The sequence below is a fragment of the Podarcis pityusensis genome (assembly GCF_964106645.2).
Source record: "Podarcis pityusensis genome assembly, chromosome: 4".
Lineage (NCBI taxonomy): Eukaryota > Metazoa > Chordata > Lepidosauria > Squamata > Lacertidae > Podarcis > Podarcis pityusensis.
Genome location: NC_138027.1, coordinates 57,789,535 through 57,803,625, shown reverse-complemented (window position 1 = coordinate 57,803,625; position 14,091 = coordinate 57,789,535).

The window sequence follows — 14,091 nt, the reverse complement described above, 5'->3', positions numbered from 1 at the left end:
AACCGTGTAAAGTTTTATTTGTAATGTATCCAGAGCCCCTCTTCTGGTCTGCTTTTGTGGGATTAATTTCTGTTATTACCCAAGGCAAAATGCTTGAAGCAGAGGCAGATTTAGGGGAGCATGACTGGTTCGGTTGTACTGGTTGTGGAACATTGAGGGTGCCACAACTATTACTTAGAATGGAGTGCAAGAGGTGGGGGGAGTACCAATTTTTGGTGTTGCACAGGGAACTACTGTACTGAAATTTGAAACCGCAAGGTCTACCACTGCTTGAAGTGTTTGGCTTATCAAATCTGCTATATTTTTGCTTCTTAAAATTTTAATTAGTTGTACAGATGATACCTCTTTACAGAAAGTCTTCCAAAAACTGTATCAGCTATTTTTCAATAGTTGTTTGTTTTTTACCCAACATCCCAATATATGATGCTAGTTTTTATCTTGTACTCCTCTGCTCCAGTGCATTTTCCTAACTTGCAGAGAAAGCTCAGACACTGGAATCACCCATGCAGTCATACAACAGTGGTGAATATGCTTCCTGTTAATCTCACACTTTTCTGGTCAATACAGAAATACCATTCTAATCTCAGGGTTTAAAGACGTGAAAGTTAGGGCATGGGTGCTTCCAGATAGGGCCTTAATTTGTAAATGGGTAGTTGAGATATCATAAAGAGGTAGATGGCATTTTTAGTTACTATTTACTGGATTTCCCCCTGAAAGTATAAATGGGGAATAAATGGGGAAGAGAAATAGAGGCTGGCATTTTGATGCCAACCATGTCATGTGGCTGCAGCAAAACATTTGCATGCATGAGGAGCAGCAATCCCATAATAAGCACTTATCTGGAAGAACCCTGGGACACGACACAATTTGACCCAGACTGTGAGTTCAGTGAATAAGCAGAGATTTGAACCTGAATCTTACATGTGAAAATCAGGCCACGGAATGCTGGTCTCAAGGGATTTCACTTTTAGAGCCTCTTGAAATTGTTTATATATGTGGCTTGTTCAAAATGCTATGAATACAACTCTTGGCTACTTTGTTTTGCTTATTAAGCAGCATTTACGACACAACTGATCTTTAATGAGCAAGTGGATACTAATGGTTCCTGCTTGAGTTCTTACAGGCAACATGTAGCTCTAATTGCTCCATCCTATTGTTTTCATGTTAACTCCAGCTTGTTAAATAATTGATTTTATAATGCCAGTCTCACTTTGTGTGTGCAAACAATACATACTGCAGCACAGGCAGACTCTGTTGGAGCCACCCCTGTCTACTTTTTATCTATTTTTACCATGTGAAGCAAGCTTTATGTCAAAAGTAAGTAAGATGTAAAAATAGATCACATATAGCAACTTGTATGACGTTTATGAGTGCACAGTAGCACAACAACTCGTACAACTGTTGTTAGTGATGTAATTGCCATTTGTGCAACCACGCTATTGAAGCAGTTTGATTCTGGCTACAGCCCAGTTATTCTTACTCATGCCAGCTTTGTCCCTTCCCATGGCCTTCTCTTCACACCTAGACAGCTTTCTTCAGAGAAGCAGCTTGGTTGTGGAAGAGGGGAAATTGCAGGTAGGGCAAAGGGCATTCAGAAAAGAATTGAAGGAAGCTAGGAGGAGGGAACGGGTGTTAATAGGCAAGTATTTATCATAAGGAAAGCTGCAGAACATTACAGATGGAAGAGAACAGATATGCAGGATGAGACAGGCTGTAAATTAAGTGGTGCCAGTACTAAAGCATAAAGCCTGCTTCATGAAGTTGCCAGATCATCTTATTTAATAAGCAGAATTAGACTTTTATGTTAAAATAGCTGCTTACATTTTTAGCTGCCTCTCTTGGTCACAATCCACTATAAAGTTAAAATGCTCCTGGTATTTATTTTAAGCTTTTTTATTTTCCTGGCTTGTTAAAAGTATAAAACTCATATATTGTTTTATTAAAAAATACATTGAAATTCTACTCTTATGGTCTTCACCTTGCCCCCCCCCCCTTGGATCTCCAGCTAAATCACCCCTGACCATCAGCCATGCACATTGAAAACAACGGAAGTTGAAGTCTAACAACTTCTGGAGGCACAAAGATTCCCCAAGCAGTCTTGCTTTAAGTCTGCTTTGAGATGCACAAAAGCAAAGGGGCTTCTTAATTCATTCCTTCTTTTTGGGTAGGCACACCATATTTTATGTAGGGGCACAGACTGAAATTATTGTTTCTAGCACCCTCCTCCAATTCATCTTGGAAAATTACAGCTTTCACAAGTATACACAAAATGCGTCTCCTCCCCCTCCAAATGATTTGCTTAGAACAGGAAAAATGCAGAAACTGGTGAAAACCTTCCACCTGCTCTTGTTTACAGAGTATCCAGTTGAGAACTCTGTGTACTTAACAAGAACATCCAAACATTTCAGGTGCAGCAGGTGCACTGCAAGGAAGTCCTGTGATACGCTCTCCTCAACTCATAAGTTTTCACATCACAGGGTATGTCGTTTCTGTGGATCCATCTCCATAAATCAAAATAACAGATGATGAGCTAAAGTAGAAGGAAGACATGCATTCCAGTTTTGCATCTGAACATCACCATCACCATCATGATATCCTTATACACTTAGATGTGTTAGCCTCAGCTTCTCTAACAAGGCCAATAGCTCTTATTTGAGGGCACATCCATTTTCAAATACATTAAGAGGCAAGGCTGCAGAGGAAAGGGGAATGAAGGTAAGGAAAGTGACAGAGCTGTGTTTGCACCAGATCTGCAAATCAGGCAGCTTAATATTTGATGGAAAAGCATAAAGCAGGTTGACTATGAGGTCCTTGAATTGCATGGGCATTATATCTGTTGTAAAGGAGAAAAAGGAAAAGGAAAAGAATGGTGTTGGGTATTAGAAAGTGGCAGACCTATGAGGACTTCAGATGGGGAGGGAAAGAGGTATGGAAGCGAGAGAAGTGAAATTAATTTTCCTCAACTTTGAGGTGGGGTAGAAAGGGACTTTGGAGATGCTGCTGGTATCTCTAGTTTAAGTGCATCAGCAGAAATTGAACTGTGCATTGGAATACCTGCTTGGAGGAGCATGCTTTACTTTTTATGCAATCACACTGAGACCTGAGTATGGGAAATAAGAAATCTAAGTTGATAATAGGATATACATATTGAATATATCCTACATCTAGGTAACTAAGGTGGAGATGCAAAGAGCCATGCTTGCTCTTTCATCTCTGCAGGAGATAGATGAAGGAAAGATATAGCCTCTCCCAATGAGGCATGAAGAAGAGAAGGAAGCAGGAAGACTAGGAATCAAGAGTGTTTCTCCTCTCTACTCCCCTCTCTCATACTTCAATACAAGCTATGTGGCATCCCAACACTTCCAGCACATGCCACATAGAGGGCTCATCTAGACTTCCTTTTGTGTTGTGTTCTAGGCACAGGTCTGGGCTTTAAAACTCTGTGTCAGAGCATTTTTCTTTTCCCAGCGCTTTCCCCGGGAAAACCCATGTTCTACCACTGAAGTGAAACAAATGGCATTCAAATTTTTGCCACTCAGACACAGAGCTTTAAAGCATGGACCTGTGCCTAAAAGGAAGTCTGGATGAACCTATAGAGAGAGCTCTTGAGCTTAGTCCCCGTGGCTCAGTTGTCGCCCAATGGCTCCTCAGGTTGAGCTGTCAACCAAAGCAATCCCTTCCACCTTTCAGCATTTTTGGCAAAGGTAGGGAACATCTTTTAATGGAAACAACCATATCCTACTTCACTCTCTCTCTCCCCCCCCCCCCACAATTTATCACTTCTGAACCTGTTCACATAGTCAGAGAGTGTTGAATCTTTATATGGTGGTGAGCAGAATTTGGAAGATAATAAAACAAAGTATTGTGTATGCTTCTTTTGTGTTGGGGTAGGCCAAGACTCAAAACAGAATAGAGTGGTACCTTGGTCCTCAAACGACTTAGTTGCCAAACAAATCAGCTCCTGAATGCCACAAAGAGCTTTTCAGAAGCCAAACGTCCGCCGCTGCTTCTGCTTGGGTGCAGGAAGCTCCTGCAGCCAATCGGAAGCCACGCTTTGGTTTTTGAACTGTTTCAGGAGTCAAACGGACTCCTGGAATGGATTAAGTCCGAGAACCAAGGTACCACTGTACCAGTAATCTGCCCATGCGGAATCACTGAGTTGGAAGGAACCTCAAGGTCATTTAACCCAACCCTTGGCAATGCAGGAAACTGTAAAGTTGGTGAGTCCAGGCAGGGGGCCCTTCAGTGAAAATGTGTGAGGACTTAATTATCTCATGAATGTTAATTGTGCCCAAGAGCAGCATGATCATACCAATATAAAGATGACTTGACTTTAAAAACACAACCAAAATACAATGGCTATTTTAAGAAAAGGAAAGGAAAGGGAAAGGGGAAAAGGGAAAAGAAAGGAAAGGAAAGCTTGGCGTTAAGTAAAGTGTTCAATTTCTTAAAACAGGGTTGTAATTGCTAGTCCTCCCCTGGCGGGGGGGGGGGATTAGATAAGCTTATTAGTGAGAAGTTTACTTAAAGTACTTGGTCCTTTTTTCTAGCTATGCTCAACCACAGCAAGAACCATTTCACTTTGATCTTTGACTATAGGTTGTAGATAAAGCTGCTTATGGTTCAATAAGAATTTTACAGCTGCAGAGTTAGATCACAGGGTTTCCACTGGCTAGTCATTTTGGTAAAGCTAGTGATGCTGTAGGCAGTTTAAATCATTTTAGTGTCATTTGCCTTTTGACCTAGCTGTGTTCAGTATTCACGCCCTTACAAAATGAAACTGGCTTCTTAGCATCAGACAACTATTGGCAAGTAGAGTCACTATGTCTATGTAAACAAGCCATAATTCAGAGGACACTTGGCAAAATCACAACGACAACTGTGATCCACTAGACAATTGAGCTGGTGTTCTTGCATTTAAACTAATGGGACTAAAAATCAGCTATAAGCTATGTGCACAGGGTCACATTTGTGAGTGTGGATCATACTGTAAATAGAGTTGTCTTCCTATATGATTCAAGAAGAAAACCAAACCAAAAGAAGGACTCAAACACAGATTGCTTAAGAGAATTTCAGGCAACAGAGAAGGTGCACTTAAGGGAACAGCAGCTCATATTTCCTGGTCTCAGCACAGACGATACCCTTTACAGCTGCTGATGCTGCATTGGTAACAGTTATAGCTGAGCAGGCTGGACTATGGAAACGTAGGAGGAAAATGTGCATATGGTTAGTTTTCCTATTTAAAGGAACTTTTTTTTTTTAAGCTATAGCAATCTCTGCTATATGAAGCAAATGATCCATTAAGTCCAGTGCATGATTAAATGTGGAATCCATAGATGAAGAACAGCAAAAACAGACAAACAAAATTTGTTATTCCATGTGGGAACGCATAGTCGTCATATGCAGAGTGATTGATCTGAAAAGTAGCAACATTACCTTGACAGACCTTAATTCTAGAACAGTATTTTCAATTGATGACTGGAGCTAACAGCCAAACTCCTTTTTGCCTTGACTGAGAAGAGCCTGGCATTTGCAAGTGTTACTAAGCAACAGAAAGAACAAAGGATACATGATTCTACATAAAACTTTCTATTTAGTGAAGATAAAATACTTGTTCTAATTGTATTACTCATGCATGTGCTTCTCTTTCCCCAAGTGAGAGAAATTGCCTTCACTATGCCTTTATATGTAAACTCACAAGCTAAAACTGGTAAATCAAGATGCCCTGCCTAGATTTTGATAAAATAGGCTATGAAACATAGTGATTTTTAAAAAACCAATGCTAAGTCATCCTATAGGACGCAGGTGGCACAGTGGTCTAAACCACTGAGCCTAGGGCTTGCCAACTGGAAGGTCGGCAGTTTGAATCCTCAAGACGGGGTGAGCTCCCGTTGTTCGGTCCCTGCTCCTGCCCACCTAGCAGTTCAAAAGCACGAAGTGCAAGTAGATAAATAGGTACCGCTCTGGCGGGAAGGTAAATGGAGTTTCCGTGCGCTGCTCTGGTTTCACCAGAAGCAGCTTAGTCATGCTGGCCACATGACCCGGAAGCTGTCTGCGGACAAATGCCGGATCCCTCGGGCTACAGAGTGAGATGAGCGCACAACCCGAGTGTTGTCCGCAGCTGGACCTAATGCTCAGAGGTACCTTTACCTTTACCTTAAGTCATCCTATAGTCTTAAAGTACTCTAATTCAATGGAGCATGATATCAGACACCTAACCAGGGTGGTTAAAAAAGAGATTATAAATTAACCCTTTTAACATTTTATTTTCAGTCATATATTTTAATTTGAAAATGTAAATTAAAAAACCCAATTCAATCATAATAAGCATTTCTTTAAAAATAATCTGATTTAAAAAGAAACCCATATTTGATATAAATGAAAATCTTTATTTCTGTATTAAAACTGAATCATGACCATGCAACTATTGGCAAATGGTTTTATAAGCAGCAATATGCATGAACCTTTTGCCCACTTACTGTGCCCTTCTCTTCCCTTTGTGGCATGCATCAATGAAATACAGAAATCTGTCTGAGGAAAGCTGGTGGAAAGTATTGTTCAAGATTTTTTTAAAAGGCCAAGTCTTCCTGAAGCAGAACCAGCAAATGCAAGCCCTGCTTCACTAACCCACTAAAATTATTTACAAGTGTCAGCAAGCGTATACAGTGGTACCTCAGGTTAAGAACTTAATTCGTTCTGGAGATCCGTTCTTAACCTGAAACTGTTCTTAACCTGAGGTACCACTTTAGATAATGGGGCCTCCCGCTGTCGCTGCCATGCGATTTCTGTTCTCATCCTGAGGTAAAGTTCTTAACCCAAAGTACTATTTCTGGGTTAGCGGAGTCTGTAACCTGAAGTGTCTGTAACCGGAGGTACCACTGTAGATACAAGATTATCTGGTTGGCATTGTATACTTGAACTTTAAAAGTGTGCATGCACACGAAAGCTCATACCAATAACAAACTTAGCTGGTCTCTAAGGTGCTACTGGAAGGAATTTTTTTATTTTTTATTTTGTTTCGACTACGGCAGACCAACATGGCTACCTACCTGTAACTACCTCACCAGAGTCATGAGTAAACTAAGCAGTCATGAGATAAGAAGAGAGGTCCTCTTGTGGATCAGGAACTGGTTATGTAATAGAAAGCAGAGGATGGGAGTAAAGGGACAGTTCTCCTAATGGACAGATGTAGAAAGTGAAGACACCCAAGGATCAGTATTGGTGCGCTGTGTTTTTTAACTTGTTTATAAATGATCTGGAGTTAGGGGTGAGCAGTGATGAGGCCAAGTTTGCTCAGGGTCATTAAAACAAAGAGATTGTGAAGAGCTCCAAAAGGACCTCTCCAAACTGAGTGAATGGGCAGTAAAATGCCAGATGATACACGTTCTTCACATATATGCTCATGGGGTCTGAACTGGTGATAACTGACCAGGAACAAGACCTTGATGTCATAGTGGATAGCTGAAATAATATGCCGACCCAATGTGTGGGAGCTGTGAGAAAGGCAAATGATCCCTGTGCTAGGGATAATTTGGAAAGGAGTTGAAAATAAAACTGCCAGTATCATAGTGCCATTACACTAAGCTACAGTGTGACAGCATTTGGAATACTTTTTTAGAGTTTTAGTAGCCTCACTTCAAAAGGGATATTGTAGAGTTGGAAAGGGTTCAGAAAAGGGCAAAGGGAATAATTAAGGAGCAATACCTCTGTGAGGAAAGGTTGCAGCATTTGGAACTTTTGGGGTTCAGAGAAAAGGTGAGTAAAAGGTGACGTGATAGAAGTGTATAAAATTGTGCATAACACTAGAACTCATTGACGTCCAATGAAGCTGAACGTCAGAGGATTCAGGATGAGCAAAATAAATGACTTCTTCATGCAATGCATAATTAAACTATGGAATTGGCTCCACAGTGATTGCCACAAACTTGGGTGGCTTTAAAAGAATTAGTCTTTGGATCCATGAATTCATCTATCAATGGCTATGCTCTGCCTTTACAGTTGGAGGCAGCATGCTTCTGAATACCAGTTGCTGAAAACTACAGGAGAGAGAGAGTGCTCTTGCGCTTTGGTCCTGTGTGCAGGTTGCTTGTAAGCATTTGGTTGCCTACTATGAGAACAGGATACTGGACTAGATGGGCCATTGGCCTGCACTGTATTCAATAGTGACAAGCCGGTTGCCCTAGAACCACCACCAGCAGGGCACGACAGTGTGTTGTGTATAATAAATTAAGTGGTGACTTCCCATCACCCAGGAATCTCTTTGCCACTGGCTGACAAAACCTATCACCTGAAGAACAATTAGCAGTAGCAACTCTTATAGCATTCTTCTTGACAAACGCAAGCAGCATGATTTAAGGACAATTCAGGAACCTGAACCGCATGCCAACAATGGATATTTCAACACCATTTGTGCAACTGTAATGTGGTGGGGAAGTGAAACTGCTGAGGGAGGTTACTCATTGCTAACAGTAGCACTGACATGAGTTTATGTAGTGTTCATCACTATGAATGGGGCAAAGTAGGGTTGCTGGACAGTGGCTGCTCCCAAGGGCCCATGATCACCAACCCTCTCTAATTCTCAGCTGTTAGTCTAATTGTCTTTGCTCTATGGCAAACCATATGGCAAACCATAGAACCAAAACAGGGTTCTAGATCTGCTAAATGCACCAATCTCCAGAACATTGGTAGGAGGATTGCAGCTAGGGAAGCTTCTGTTGGAAAGTGGCTACTACAGAAAGAAATGTAGTAGCCTTTCTTCACTGCTTTTGGGCACTTTGCAACAGTGAAGGGTGGTTGCAGGAATGTTACACATGGCTACAGTATAATGCAAAATTTAGGGATGGAGAGATTTGTTCAGTTCATATGTTAATCAATACACAGACTGAAACACAACCCTCCTTCAAACCCTGTGCTTCTCTGAATTTTGCAATGCAGTTTTCCAATGACAACAAAATGCATAAATAATAACTACCTAAATATGTTTACACCTAGATTCTATCAACATGGCCTGCTAAGATGGCATGCTGTATGGCTTCCACCCAGGTAACTACTGCAACATTTTGTGCTTGGCCAATTGAGAATGTTTTGCTGTCATGTTGCTTATTCATTATTCTTTTATTAACAGGCTGCTATGAATATGAGGCATATGAAGTTATGTGATGGTAAGTCAATTCTGTGGCATGTTAGATGCCACTCTGCAATCTCCATGAGATTACCCAAGTTTCACCACCCCTACCATGATCATCTGGGTGATCATATGGCACAACTGCACAGCATCATCAAACTATTGTGTCTATCATCAGCCTAACAATTATTCATGTTTCTGTGACTGTCTGCCTTCCACACTTCTTGAGATCCCCACTTGGAACACATTTTCATGGCAATGTGGCTCACAGAATCAAGCTATTGCTTGTCATATAATTGTGGATTTTTAGCTTACAATTTCTGAAGGGGAAGAAGCAAAATGTCAAAACAGAAATCTACTACACACAATGATATACTGTTAGAATATAGGTCTTGGGAACACAGTGGAGCACAAGAGTTTTATATTGATTCTGAAATTTGATTCCAAGAGCAGACCTACACATTTGTAAGAATCAAGAGGTTTAGCCCTAGACAGACTGCACCACTTCAGAATGCAGGTGGGGGAAACGACTTAACTGAGTATTTCTCCATGTCAAAGACTCTCTTTCTTAAGAAATGTAGCCTTGCATTCTAACTTTGCCTCCTCGCTGATGCATTAGTTCTGATGCAGAAAAGCATTGAGTTATGAAGCTGTTCCACTTGCACTCTAAAGCAATAAAAGAAATCATAAAAGACTGTCCCGTAACATGTGTAGAGTTAAAGGCCATTTTGATATGTTCTCAGTATAAAAAAACTGATATCACTGGACTAAGTATGTTAAATGCCCCTTTATAGTTTGCTCTTCTTTTTATCCAGAAAATGTAAAAACACTAACTCAAAAAAGTTATCTTTTAAAATATACTACATAGCTTGAAACGTTCAATTTATTCTTCAAAAGAGAAAGTTACTAAGATTAAAAAAAGACCAATGAATTAAAGAAAGGCTTTAAACCATTTCACAGGAGAAGTAATCGCAACATGACATTTTTCACATACAACTCAACTTTATTTCACAATGAAAAATAGGCAAAAGGCTGCAGAATGAAGGTGTCAGGTACAAATTTGCTTTGCAATTTCCAAGCAGCCTGAAACCCAGCAGACAATGTAGCTGTTGATTAACAAACACAGAATTCTACATTGTATGCCAGGTTCAGGCCCCAAGACTGGCTGCTCTTCTTTGATATGTTACTAAATCAATACTAAAATTGATGGTGCCCACCAAATAGCATATGAAGGGGATCAGTGAACTACTACTAAAAATAGTGGAGATCACTATGCTCACAATCCAGTCTACTGTGGTTTCCCATTCAATGCCCCCCAGCTTTCCTTTAACAGAGCCCTGCTGGGAACCCCCAGAAGCTGCTGTGCACAGGCACAAGTGTCACATTTTAGCAAGTGTGCCCAATATAAGTGTGAGCCAGATTACATTATTACATGTCTCAAACAAATATACATTTTGCTTCTGAACTGAATAAAAAGAACACAGTTGCAAAGTCTTATCGAAGTTCATTTGGAGAAACATATTGTTACAAAGAATTCCTGCTTGACTGTATGAGATCTGAACAACAGACTGCGATTATTGTTAGAGATAGCAGCTGGTTGCTGTGCATTTTGCCTAGAATTAGCTACTGTTTATTGTAAATCGTGATCGTTTCTATAATAAAATTATAGGCCTCTACATGAAAGGCCTCCTTAAATTCAATCAGAAACATAAAAGCGTTTCACTGGAAAGTGGGATCATTTTATTGAAAATCATTTCTAGACATAGCTCTGGACATTACTGAATAATTTTATTTTGTATCATGGAAAAGTAACAGCAGTTCACAGTATCCAAATAGTCATCAGTGAGGAGATGCCACAAGATGTCTTCAGAGACCCAGTAGCCAGATGTAGCTGCTGATTGAGAAAACAGAATCTACACTGACTACTGAGCGACTGATGAGCAACTAAAATTTCTGGACCAACAGCACCTCCACCATTACGCCAAACCTGTGGAAAAAGAATAAGAAGGAATTATCTAGATTTTGTATCTTTGTAAAAGAAACAAAAACTAAACACAAACCTCAAACCCACCACTCCACACGTTTTTAAAGAATTACACATTCCCTCACACTCAGGCATTGCAATAAGGCTTGCTAAGTTAGGTAACTTTGACTAGATCCTTTAGGAAGCACATTTGGATGTCTTAACATCTCCTCCATATAAGGAAATCCGTAACACGTCATAGTAAGAAATAGTTCTTATACCAAATTATCATGTTTCAGTGATGTATAGAAAGGAAATGTCAACAGAAACCTACCAGCCAGATATATATATAACTGTTACCTGTTTCACAAGATACAAATCCTAGTACTTGTTCTTACAATTGTTCAAGGGTAATCTCAACATGGCACCATATTAGACCAAAATATCAATATAATATAAACAAGGCAGTGGAAAGGGAAGGGGTGAAAGAGGGGCAACTACTTTAAGATTAAGGTACATTTCTTTTTAAACAAACCGCTCATTGAATATACTGCATAGTAATCAATTGCGTACACATCACCTGAAGTAATTTCCAAGCACTTGCTAAGGCAGATCGTACTTAGTTTTTAAAAGATATTCGATAAAGTTATGCAATTTAGCACTTGCAATTACTTGTGTTGTAGAAAGCTTTCAAAATCAGTAATAATTTTAAGAGATTAGAAATATTATCTATATCCTATAATCTAACCTACGATTATTCACCCAAGGGGATTCCCTACACAAACTAACAAATTCTAATCTTCCAGATTTCTTTCCTATCATTTGCTGCTTCCACATTTTCAGATTCAGAAATATAAGATTGAATGTGGCAGTATTTGTTTTTATAATGGATGTTGCTACTGTTCTAACTTTTAGCAACTGATGAACCAGCTAAATTAAAAACAAGACAACTAAAGAGTGGATACTCATTCTCTGTTTCATTCATTGGTTTAAGATGGGGAGTTTTGCAAGTGCTTAAGTTTGACTAGATTGTGCCCATAATGTGTTTGTTCTGAAACCCTTAATGTCTAATCTCTGCGTAAGAAGAACCTACCAACAACTAGTCCAGCAGCTTGTCCTCACAATGGCTTTACGATGCTTTGGGGCTACATTATAATTTGCACTAGTCAGATTTGAGGAGTTACTTAGTGAAGCTAGTCAGATTCACTAAGTAGTTACTTAGTAAAGCTATAGCCATAGGGCAATTCATATTGTTGAACCAATGAGAGCATCCAATGAAATAAAAAATAGGTAAGCAAATAAAATTATTTTAAGAGACACTCCACATACACACACACACACACACACACACACACACACTAGTACAGTACTCATTTTCCTGTATATAAGTCTCCACTGTAATAAATGAACATGACTGTGTGCCTGGTCAGGCCTAACAGAGCAAGTGTCTTAAGATTCACTACATCATGATACACAAAATCCTCAAACCTGGCTAAATAGTTTAGATTCTAGCAAATATTTCCTGCTGCTGTTCTAACAAGAGCTGAAAAACACTATTCAAAGTTGGAAAAGATGTGCATAGCTTAAATGGGGGGGGGTCAAATCCAGAGCACCCCTTAATAGGCTCCTTTTTAAGCTAATAAGATGTCTCATTAACAAACAGAAGAAGGAGACTGCACCCAAGAGAAGGTCAAATAAATATTAAGCAAAATACAACATCATTATTGTGCAACAACACAAAGGCAGCTGACTCAAGGGCTTGTGAGTCACATCCCAACACACTCAGGCCTGTTCTAGCCTGAATCAAAGCACAAGTTTGCCTGGTAAGATTTAATGTTCTTAAAACTGATCAATCAAATGTACATTAGACTCATGCACACATCAGGTGTTTTTTTTAATAAATCTGGGGGGGGGGGTGGAAACCATTAAAATGTATGAATTATGTACACACACATAAAGAAAAACAGGGAGAACACAGTTTCCTGCTTGAACTGCCTTAAGAAAATACAGCAAACAGACACACTTAAACTTTGGAATTAAATTTCAAGTTCATTTGGAAGGGCAATCTGCTGCAATTAATTGTAATTATGATGGCTCCAAAAACTACTTTACAGTACTGGCTTCTTGAATGAATAAAACTAAGCCACCCGAAGTGTCTGCCAACCCACCAGATTCCTACCACTTCTCACTGCCAGCTCTCTATGCAACCCTATTGCATGAGCAAAGCTCCCCCCCCCCCCAAACTATGAAGTGGACAAGCCACTGCTTGGATATGAGCTGTACCTATATAATTTGGACCTCTAGCAAAGCTTGCGATCACTATGAATGGCAAACACCTTAGAAGTCTTACAGAACTTCACATACATTACAACAACCCTGTGAAGCAGGTCACTTACTGCCCGCATATTATATAGACTGGGACCAGAGGCAAAAATAACAGTGAGCCCAAGGGCAGTTAGTGAGTTTGTGGCTGGGGTAACATTTGAAATGGGAACCTTTCAGCTCACATCTGGAGCTAAATGTGGTATTGAGCAAGTGATAATTAAGTCACCTGTTTTTTCTAAAAAGTAAGTTGAACAGCATCCAGGGGAATTACAGTGCTGGGTGAATGGGGCACATTAATTCCCCACCGTTTCCCAAGCTGCTATTTGTCCCAAGGGCACCTGTATGTTTTGCCACATAAGGGTTTTCCAAATAAAATCTCCCCTAAGAAGATATGATTAGCACCCCCATTACCCTCTAGTCCCAACTAGATATGACCCTGGTTATTACTGCACTCCCAGCATCATATCTAGCTGTTCCCTTAGCCACTACGTTACACAAGCTTTCATTACGTAGGTCAGCTAAGCAAGAGTATATGGTTGCCACCTGCCAGATTTCAAACACGCTGCCACCCAGATTTTATTTGTAATTCAGCCTCAAGTGTGTGAAGCAAAGGGTAAATATTAGGTTTTGCAAACATTAAAAAGGTATATATACAAATAAACTGTGGCTTTTTTCTCTT